This window comes from Ursus arctos, unplaced genomic scaffold, assembly GCF_023065955.2.
Source record: "Ursus arctos isolate Adak ecotype North America unplaced genomic scaffold, UrsArc2.0 scaffold_3, whole genome shotgun sequence".
NCBI classification, from domain to species: domain Eukaryota; kingdom Metazoa; phylum Chordata; class Mammalia; order Carnivora; family Ursidae; genus Ursus; species Ursus arctos.
The window spans coordinates 34,792,360-34,802,916 of NW_026622985.1; the positions used below are offsets into that span (position 1 = coordinate 34,792,360).

General features: G+C 33.4%; 1 protein-coding gene across 1 annotated transcript in view; it reads left to right on the top strand.

Annotated features, from left to right (window-relative positions):
• Window positions 1-10,557, top strand: part of GNGT1 (G protein subunit gamma transducin 1) — a 118,750-nt gene that overhangs the window by 79,071 nt on the left and 29,122 nt on the right. The gene's annotated exons all lie outside the window — the stretch shown is intronic.

Genomic DNA, 10,557 nt, shown 5'->3' on the forward strand with positions numbered 1-10,557 from the left:
ATACTGTGATATTATTATAAAAATTTATACAAATCCTTAGAAAAGAAAGTCAAGAAATAACCATCTGTCTGTTTTTTAAGAAGGCAAATACCTGGCCTTTAGTAGTTTAATGCTTTAATATATCTTGGGACTATTGACTCAACTTAGAAGTATCCTGATTTTAAAGATAATTGTCTCTTTGCAGTCTAACAGTTAATACTAAGCTAGCCTTGATTATTAGTTATGAGAAGTGACATTTACACACAAAAGGTTGATTTTAAAAAATAACATTTTACCACATTTTATTATAGACAGCAATATTTGTTGAAAAGTAAATAGCTTTGGTTGTTCACTTAAAATTGTAGACTATATTTGAAACAAAAGTTTGTTTTTAGCAGGTAATAATTAAACTGGTGATATACCATCATTCATCTAGCTCTGATAAATTCAAGGAATATAAAAGGACTAGGAATATATTAAAAATGACAGCTGAACAACTCCACTGTTTTTTTATTCTTGTAAAAAAATGTGTTTTACAAGTAAAAGTTATCTAAAAAGATTAACTTTAAAACACAATGCAGAATATCAATTTGTCATGAGAATTATAGTGCTGTGATTCAGATGAAAAATTTCCAGGAGAGGACAGCTAAGAACAAAGGGCAGACCTCTTCAATATCAAGTATCAAAAGAATTCTCTAAGCAAAACATGTAAGATTAATAGAAGGTTAACCTCCATTTTAGTCTCAGAGGGGAACTGCTGGCCTCTAATGTGAAACTCTAGTCTAGGACTACATCAATTTATGTCTTTGCTGAAGAGTCTATTAGCATCAAATGCTAAATAAGCTAAAGTTACAATGCATTTGTGGGTTAAGGATCTTAGGCTCTGAAGGTAGTGTCAACATATAATTTATATTCTGTAAGCATTAAGAGATAGGAATATAAAAATCAAAGTAGGTTTAAAAAGAGAATAGGAAAATCTATGGTTTTTAAAACTTAAAATACTATTTTAGTTTTAGCATAATGTTTTGGACTTCAGATTTCCCTAGGATAGTTCTGGTTACTTAAATAGTAGTCTATCCACACACCCTCCAAAGACTGTACAAATCCACAAAGAGATCTAGTAAAACCACCTACAACTCACATGTAGAGCAAAACTAAGAGAAAGGGAACACACAAATGTTCATTTACATGTAACTGGGAAAAGACTGTGAAGATGATGCAGGAAAACAGAGTGTAGTAGGGTCCTGTAGTTGGTGAAATATTATAAGGTTACCCCCCCCCAAAAAAGAGGGCTTTACCTCCATGGGAGTCTGAGGCCCCATAGATCAAAGCCACAGCCCAGCCATCGAAGGAGTTGGGAGAGAGAGGAGATAGGAAGTTGCAGAACCAGAGGTAGCGATCTTGGGAAGGTGGTGCTCAGGGTGGCAGTGTGACAGCCCAAATTAACTCACCTTTGAAGATCTGACAGTGAGTGGAGGAAGGAAGAAAAAGATGGAAAGCAAGAATCTCATAGAAAGTAAAAGAGTCACAGAAAGTAGAAGGCACACCATCATGCAAAAAGGGCCTCATTTACTGAAGACTTTATACTTCTGAGTACCAACAGAAGAGTATGTTCTTGAACTAAGAAATCTAGTAAGCACCCAAACCCCTCGTGGTTCTCCATAGTGGTGCGGGTTGTTGCTGACTTAGGAAAATCCAAGACATTTAAAAAGAGGTCAGAAAGTCAGACAACATCCTCATTAAGCTATAATAAAAAGAAAGGAAGACCCAATTTTTTCATTTGATGAAAATATTCCTAAAAATGTAGCAGAGGAAAATTATAACCCAGCACTCAAATATAAAGTCCATAATACTAAACTAGGAATGGCAAATAAGAGAACACACCGTAAAAACAAAGACTGAGAAATAAAGAATAAGAAATGACTTGAATAAGAATAAGAAAGAATAGAAATGACAAAATGTAGATAGTTGGAAAAAATAGAATTAGCCAAACTCAGGAAAGAAATGGAAAAAAAAATCATTTTAGAAATAAAGACAGTTACAAACTTTTCAACAGAAAATAGCTCCAGGAATAAAATAAGGAACATTTGAATAAGGAATGAAAAGAGCGAAGAGAACATATACAAAATAGGAGAGAGGGAGAAAGAGAAAGGTATTCAAAAGAAAAATTCTAGATAAAATAAGCAAAGCAAGTAACGTGTGTGTATAAATATATGTTGCAAGAAGAAAAACAACTATGAAATTTAAATTTTGGTCAATTATGATACATTATCTGGTAAAATTAATAGGCTCTGAAAAAAAAACCCTCTGGGGCTTCAGGCAAAAAGACTGTCAGAGAGGGGAAAATAATAGCAATATATTTCTTTTTTTTTTAAGCTTTTACTTTAATTCCAGTTAACTTACAGTGTTATATTAGTTTCAGGTGTACAATACAGTGATTCAACACTTCCATATATGACCCTGTGCTGTGCTCATCACAAGTACACTCCTTAATCCCCATCACCTCTGTAACCCATCCGCCCACCCACCTTTCCTCCGGTAACCATCAGTTTTGTTCTCTGTAATTAAGTCAGTTTTTTTATTTGTCTCTCCCTCTCTCTCTTTTCCCCTTTGTTCATTGTTTTGTTTCTGAAATTCCGCATATTAGTGAAATCGTGTGGTATTTGTCTTTCTCTGACTTACTTTGCTTAGCATTATACTCTCTAGCTCCATCCATGTAGTTGCAAATGGCAAGATTTCATTCTTTTTAATGACTTAATATTATCCCATTGTGTGTGTGTGTGTGTGTGTGTATACAGTGGAATTATATATAGTATATATATAATTATATATATAAATTATAATATATAAATCATATATATATATATATATAAATCTTCTTTATCATCCATTCATCTAGTGATGAACACGGGCTGCTTCCATAATTTGGCTGTTGTAAATAATGCTGCTATAGACATTGAGTGCATATATCCCTTTGAATTAGTTTTCTTGTATTCTTTTGGTAAATACCCAGTGATGCAATTGCTGCATCATAAGGTAGATCTATTTTTACTTTTTTGAGGAATCGCCATACTGTTTTCCAGAGTGGCTGCACCAGTTTGCATTCCCACCAACAGTGCATGAAGGTTCCTTTCTCTCCACATCTTTGCCAACACCTGTTGTTTCTTGTGTTATTGATTTTAGTCATTCTGACAGGTGTGTGTGGGGGTATCTCATTGTAGTTTTGATTTGCATTTCCCTGATGATAAGTGATGATGAATATCTTTTCATGTGTCTGTTGGTCATCCGTGTGTCTCCTTTGGGGAAATGTCTGTTCTGCCCATTTTTAATTGGATTATTTTGGTTTTTGTTGAGGTTTATAAGTTCCTTATGTATTTTAGATACTAACCCTTTATTGGATATGTCATTTGCAAATATCTTCTCCATTCCTTAGGTTGCCTTTTAGTTTTGTTGATTGTTTCCTTCACTGTGCAGAAGCTTTTTATTTTGATGAAGTCCCAATAGTTCATTTTTTATTTTGTTCCCCTTGCCTCAGGAGACCAATCTAGAAGGAAATTCCTACAGCTGCTGTCAAAGAAGTTACTGCCCATGTACTCTTCTAGAATTTTTATGTTTCGTTCTCACATTTAGGTCTTTAATCCATCTTGAATTTTTTTAAAAATTATTTTTGTGTATGGTTTAAGAAAGCGATCTGGTTTCATTCTTTTTGCATGTTGCTGTCCAGTTTTCCCAACACCATTTATTGAAGAGACTATCTTTTTCCCATTGCATATCCTTTCCTGCTTTGCCAAAGATTAATTGACCATGTAATTGTGGGTTTATTTCTGGATTTTCTATTCTGTTCTGTTGATCTGTGTGCCTCTTTTTGTGCTAGTACATACTGTTTTGATAGCTTCATCTTGGTAATATAACTTGAAGTCCAGAATCATGATTCCTCCAGTTTTGCTTTTCTTTTTCAGGGTTTCTTTGGCAATTTGGGGTCTTTCATGGTTCCATGCAAATTTTAGAATTTTTTGTTCTCTGAAAAATGCTGTTGGTATTTTGATGGGGATTGCATTAAATGTGTAGATTGCTTTGGGTAGCATAGACCTTTTAACAATAGTTGTTCTTCTAATCCATGAGCATGGAATGTCTTTCCATTTTTCTGAGTTGTCTTCAATTTCTTTCATCAGTGTTCTATAGTTTCAGAATACTGTCTTTCACCTCTTTGGTTAAGTTTATTCCTAGGTATCTTGTTATTTTGGGTGCAGTTGTAAATAGGATTATTTTCTTAATTTCTCTTTCTGCTGTTTCAATATTGGTGTACAGAAATGCAATGGATTTCTGTACATTGATTTTGTATCCTGTGACTTTACTAAATTGATTTACCTAAAGTTTTAGCAGCTTTTTGATGGAGTCTTTCGGGTTTTCTGTATACAGTATGATGTCATTTGCAAATAGTGAAAGTTTTACTTCTTTCTTACTGATTTGAATGCCTTTTATTTCTTTTTGTTGTTTGATTGCTGTGGCTAGGTCTTCCAGTACCATGTGGAATAAAAGTGGTGAGAGTAGACATCCCTGTCTTTTTCTTGACCTTATGGGAAAATTTCTGAGTTCATTAAGGATGATTTTAGCTTGGGGGGCTGGGGGGGGAGGTGTCCACAGATGGTCTTTATTGTGTTGATGTATGTTCCCTCTTAACCTACTTTATTGTGAGTTTTTATCATTAATGGATGTTATGCTTTGTCAAATGCTTTTTCTGCATCTAATTGAAATGATCATATGGTTCTTAACCTTTCTCTTATTAATGTGATATATCACATTGATTGATTTGCAGATAATGAACCACCCTGGCAACCTAGGAATAAATCCCACTTGATTGTGGTGAATGATTTTTTTAATATATTGTTGAATTCGGTTTGCTAGTATTTTGTTGAGAATTTTTGCATCTTTGTTCATCAAAGATATTGACCTGTAGTTCTCTTTTTTAGTGTTGTTTTTATTTGGTTTTGGTATCAAGGTAATGCTGTCCTCAGAATAAATTTGGAAGTTTTTCTTCCTTATTTTTGGAATAGTTTGAGAAGAGTAGGTGTTAACTCTTCTTTAAATGTTTGGTAGAATTAGCCTGTAAAGCCATCTGATCCTAGACTTTTGTTTTTTGGGAGTTTCTTGATTACTGACTCACTTTCTCTGCTGGTTATTGGTTCTGTTCAAATTTTCTATTTCTTGTTTCAATTTTGATAGATTACATGTTTATAGGAATTTATCCATTTCTTCTAAGTTGTCCAATTTGTTGGCATATGGTTTTTCTTTTTTTTTTTTTTTTAAGATTTATTTATTTATTTGAGAGAGAGAGAGAGAATGAGCAGGAGGGGCAGAGGGAGAGGAGGAAAGAAAGAATCTCAAACAGACTCCATGCTGAGCCTGATGCGGGGCTTGATTTCACAACTATGAGATCACAACCTGGGCTGAAACCAAGAGTCAGATGCTCAACTGACTGTACCACTGAGGTGCCCCAGCATATAGTTTTTCATAATAATTTCTTATAATTGAATTTATGTGGTTCTCTCATTTGTGATTTTATTTATTTGAGACCTTTCTTTTTTTCTTGAGAAGTCTGGCTAGAAGTTTATCAATTTTATTGATTTTTTTCCCCCAAAGAAACAGCTCCTGATTTCATTGATCTGTTCTGTTGGTGGTGCTGGTAATATTGTTTTTTAGTTTCTACATCATCTATTTCTGCTCTAATCCTTATTATTACCTCCCTTCTCAGCAATATATTTCAATAGCAATATACAGTAGACTAAGAGTCTATTGATCCTACCACTTTTCACTCTTTCTCCACTTAATGTTTTCTTTCCTCTCTTCATCTAACTTGAATTTCATAGATAGTAATTATAATCATGCCTTTCCACATATCCTGCATCTGTTCTTCTCTCAGTTCCATAACTCTATCCTGTGAAACTCTCAGTATTCTGCTAATTTCAAAAGAAATCTCAACCCAGTTTAAATTAATCTCTCCTCTTGCTTTATGTCAACCTCACGAGCTGGTAACAACTGCAGAGAAGTTCAAAACCATATTCGTGACCACACACTTCAGGTGAGCCATCAATGCTATCAGACCATCAAAATGTATATCACAAGTCTATTCATCCTCCTCTTCTCCTGAAAGACTATGGAATATCTTTTCTACTTTCCTGAAACCACTTAAACCTCTTCTCCCTTCCTCACTTCCGTGGATGACATGCTTCCTTACTGAGAAAGTTAAGCAATTGGAAGAGAACTTCCATAGTCTCCAACGACCACATTTCCTCACTTACAAGTATCTGCACTCACATTCTTTGCTTTCCTGTGTGTTACCAAAGATCAATTAACCATGAGCCAATCTGAGGCAGATCTCCTCACTTGTGCTCTAGATCCTATCTCCTGTTGCCTACCCAAAAATATAGCTTCAAATTTTCTTTCTTTCTTATATCGTCTCTTTACTAGACCATTCCCCTCAGCATATAAATATCTGTCATTTCTCCTAATATATAAAAAAAGAAAAATGCTTGATCCCACTTCTAGGTGGCATAACTTTTCCCTCACTCTCCTTTGCATCACAACTCCTTGAAAAAGATGTCTACAGGAATGTCTCCAAGTGCACCTTTTTCCTTCTCTTTTAAATTTACTCCATTTAGATTGCATTCCCTCTATGTCACCTAAACTGCTTTTTCCAAGGTCATCAATAGTAGCCTCATTGCCAAACTAATATTAAATCCTCATTCCTCACCTTACTTATCAGTGGCATCTGTAAAGTTAATCATGCTCATCTCCTTGATACACTTTATCATTTGGTTTCTAGGACATAACACTCCTCATTAGTTCCTCCTTCCCAGTTGCCATTACCTTGCATTGCATTTCCCTTTTTCCCACTCTTTGACATGATAGTGCACCAGAGATCCATCCTTGATTATATTTGCTATCCTTATTCCTTTGGTGATGGCATCCAGTCTAAAGGCTAAAAATGTCATCTATAGGCCAGTCAACAGTTTGCTCCTAAACTCCAGGCCCCTATTACCAAGTACATGTTGACTTGGAGATCTAATAGGTATCTCAAACTAAGCATGTCCAACACTGAGCTTTCAATCTAACCCATAATATATATTCCACCCATACCTTTCCCTATCTCAGTTAATGATAATGCTATCCTTCCAGATTGTAGGCCAAAAATAAAAAAAACAAACCAAACAAAAAAACCCTTGGAATTTTGCAAATCTGACATTTGAATATGTTTTTAGAAATATTTTTTCTTAATGCTTTTTGAAACCAAGTTATAACACATACGTTAAGAGCAAAAAGTGATTTTTTACTGATTTATGCCCCTACATAACCACCATCCAGATTGAGATATAGACTATTATCACCACCCCAGAAGCCTACCTCATTTCCTTTTAAGGTCAATACACTTTTCTTCTGGCCTTCATCAAAATAAAGAGTAACTATACTTCTGACCTTTATCACAATAGATTAATTTTGCCTATTCTTGACCATGATATAAACGAAATTAGACAATATGTATGTTTTTGCCTCAGTATTGTGTCTGCGAGATTTATCTATGTTGTTGTATTCAGTAGTCGTGTTCCCCCCCCCCCCCATTACTGGGTATTATTTCATTTATTCACTGTCAAGTTGATGGATAGTTGGAATGTTTCTAGATTTTTACTATTATGAATAAAGGTAAAATGACCATTTTTTACACATCCTTTGATAGACATATGCAATAGTATTTCGGTTGCGCATATACTTAGAAGTATAATTGCTGGGTAATATGGGTACATACACATGATCAGAGAATTGCCCAAAATAGTTTTCAATTTACACTCCTTTCAGCAATGTGTGATAGCCAGAGTTCCTCTACATCCTTGTCAACACTAGATATTGTTAGTTCTTTTAATTTTAGTCAGGCTTGTGGGTGTGTAGTAGTATTTTATTATGGCTTTCAAATGTATTGCTGATGGCTAATTCTGTTGATCACCTTTTCATATGCTTATCTGCAATTTGTACATTCTTTTTTATACAGAGTGTGTTCACATTTCTGTCCCATTATCTTTTTTAATGCCTTTTTCCCTATTGATATGTTAGAAACTTTTTAGACTCTGGATATGAGTTCTTTGTGCAATATATGCACTGAAAATAGCTTTTTCTAGTGTTCAATTTCCTTTTTACTTTTAAAATCTCTTTTGATGAATAGAACATCTTAATTTTTATGAAGTTCATCAATTCATCAATTATCTTTTATAGTATGTCTTGGATTCCTGTGTCCTTTAACTACCCCAAGGTCCTGACAATATTCTTCTACATTTTTTTTTCCTGAGAGCTTTATAGTTTACCTTTCACATTTCAGCGTATGCTCTATTTCCAGTTGATTTTTGTTTCCTGTGTAAGGTAGGGGTTAAGATGCATTTTTTTTTTCAAAGAGTATCCAATTGATTTATCACTGTTTATTTAAGTCTTCTTTTATTTCTTTCAGAAATGACTGTAGTTTTCAATTGTGTTACATTTATTCCTAGGCATTTAATTTCTTAGAAAGTTGTATATGTACATTTATATCTCATTTTCTAATTCCTTGTCCCTGATATGTAGAAATACAATTTATTTCTTATATTGATCTTGTATCCAGTGACCTTGCTAAATTCACTTATAAATTCTAATCATTTGTAGATTCCTTTGTATTTTCTAGATATTCAAATATGTTACTGAAAATTATGATGGTTTTACTTTTTTCTGTCCAATGTTTACAGATTTTATGTTCTTGAATCTTTACAGTGTTTAGGAGTTGCAATAAAATTTGAATAGAACTGATGGCATGGACCAATTTGTCTTACTCCAAACTCATAGGGAAAGTGTTCAATATTGCATTATTAATTACGATGTTAACCATAGGTTTTTGTGGACATAGTTTTTGAGATGAAAGAGGATCTCTTCTATTCCTGTTTGTTGAGATTATTTTTTTTTATCATGAATTGGTGTTCAATTTTATCAAATGCCTTTTCTGCCTCTATGAAGATGATTGCATGGTTTTTGTCATTTATTTTGTTAATGTGGTCAGTTATAATTATTGATTTTTCTTGTATTGGAAACTGTCTTATGCCACTGGAATACACATCACTTAGTCATGAGGTATTATATATTGCTGGATTTGATTTGGTAATGTTTGTTCAAGTTTTGTGCATCTATTCACAAGAAAGAAACTGGCATGTAATTTTTCTTCCTTGCAATGCCCTTGCCAATTATTACCTTATGAGAAACACACACAAAAAAAGAAGTGTTCCTTTTTAATTATTTGCTGAAAGTGATTTTGCAAATTGGGATTATTTCATGTTAAATCTCTGGAAAGTTGAAAATTGTGGCTTCAGTTTCTTTAATGGATATAGGAACAATCAGAATTTCTATCTATTTTTATCCAGTTTTGGAAGAAAGGCCAACTTCATTGGCATACCGCCTGTGAAGTCACATGCACTTGCAAATGTCTTATACTTAATTTAATGCTTTATTGTCACCATCTTTAAATTTTTTATCAATGTTTGAACAAAGAAACTCTTCATTTTGCACTGGACCCCTCAAAAAATATAGTTACTCATGTTTTGTCATATGTGGTTTTAAAGGTATTTGCTTATTTTATCTAACTAATCAAATTTACTGGTATTAATTTGTTAATAACTATTAATTCTATTTTCAATATCTTTAGGATTTGTAATATCTGTTTTTTCTACTTAATGATATTGATAATTTATATTCTTCATCATTCTTTTCTTTAATATCTTGCTATTAACAAAATACTTCAGTACTCTTTTTTGAGAAACAATTTTTGCCTGTGTTTATTTTCTTTAAAATTTTGTCTGCTTTTTGGGGTGCCTCGGTGGCTCATTCAGTTAAATGTCTGCCTTTAGCTCAGGTTATGACCCCATGGTCCTGGGATCAAGCCCCACATTTGCATCAGGCTCCCTGCTCAGCAGGAAGTCTGCTTCTCCCTCTCCCTCTGCCTCTCCCCCCTGCTCGTGCTCTCTCTCTCTCTCTCACTCTCTCTCAAAATAATAAATGAAATATTTAAAAAAAAATTATGTCTGCTTTTTGAAATTTTAATTACTGTTATCTTTATTAACTTCTTTCTACTTTTTAAAGAGTATTTAAATATGTTTAATTTATGTTAATTTTCTAGTTTCTTGAGATAGTAGATTGGAACATTGATTTTCAACCTTTCTTCTTAATATACTAATTTAGAGCTAAAAATTTCCCTTTGGTCACCATTTTAAATGTATCTCAGAATTTCTGATATGTCAGATTTTTTCATTCAATTTAGAATATAATTCATTGTGATTTCTTCTTTGACACATGTGTATGTGTGTTTAATTTCCAAACACTTAGAGATTTCCCAATAATCATATATTGATTTCTAGTTACTAGAACTAGATTTACTAGATTTACTATTTACTTTACTAGTATATTCAAAGAATATACTCTGTAGGATTCAATTCTTTGGAATGTACCTATGTACATTGCCTACATAGATCAGCAAACGATACATTTGGTAAATATTCCAAATGCACTTAAAAATGT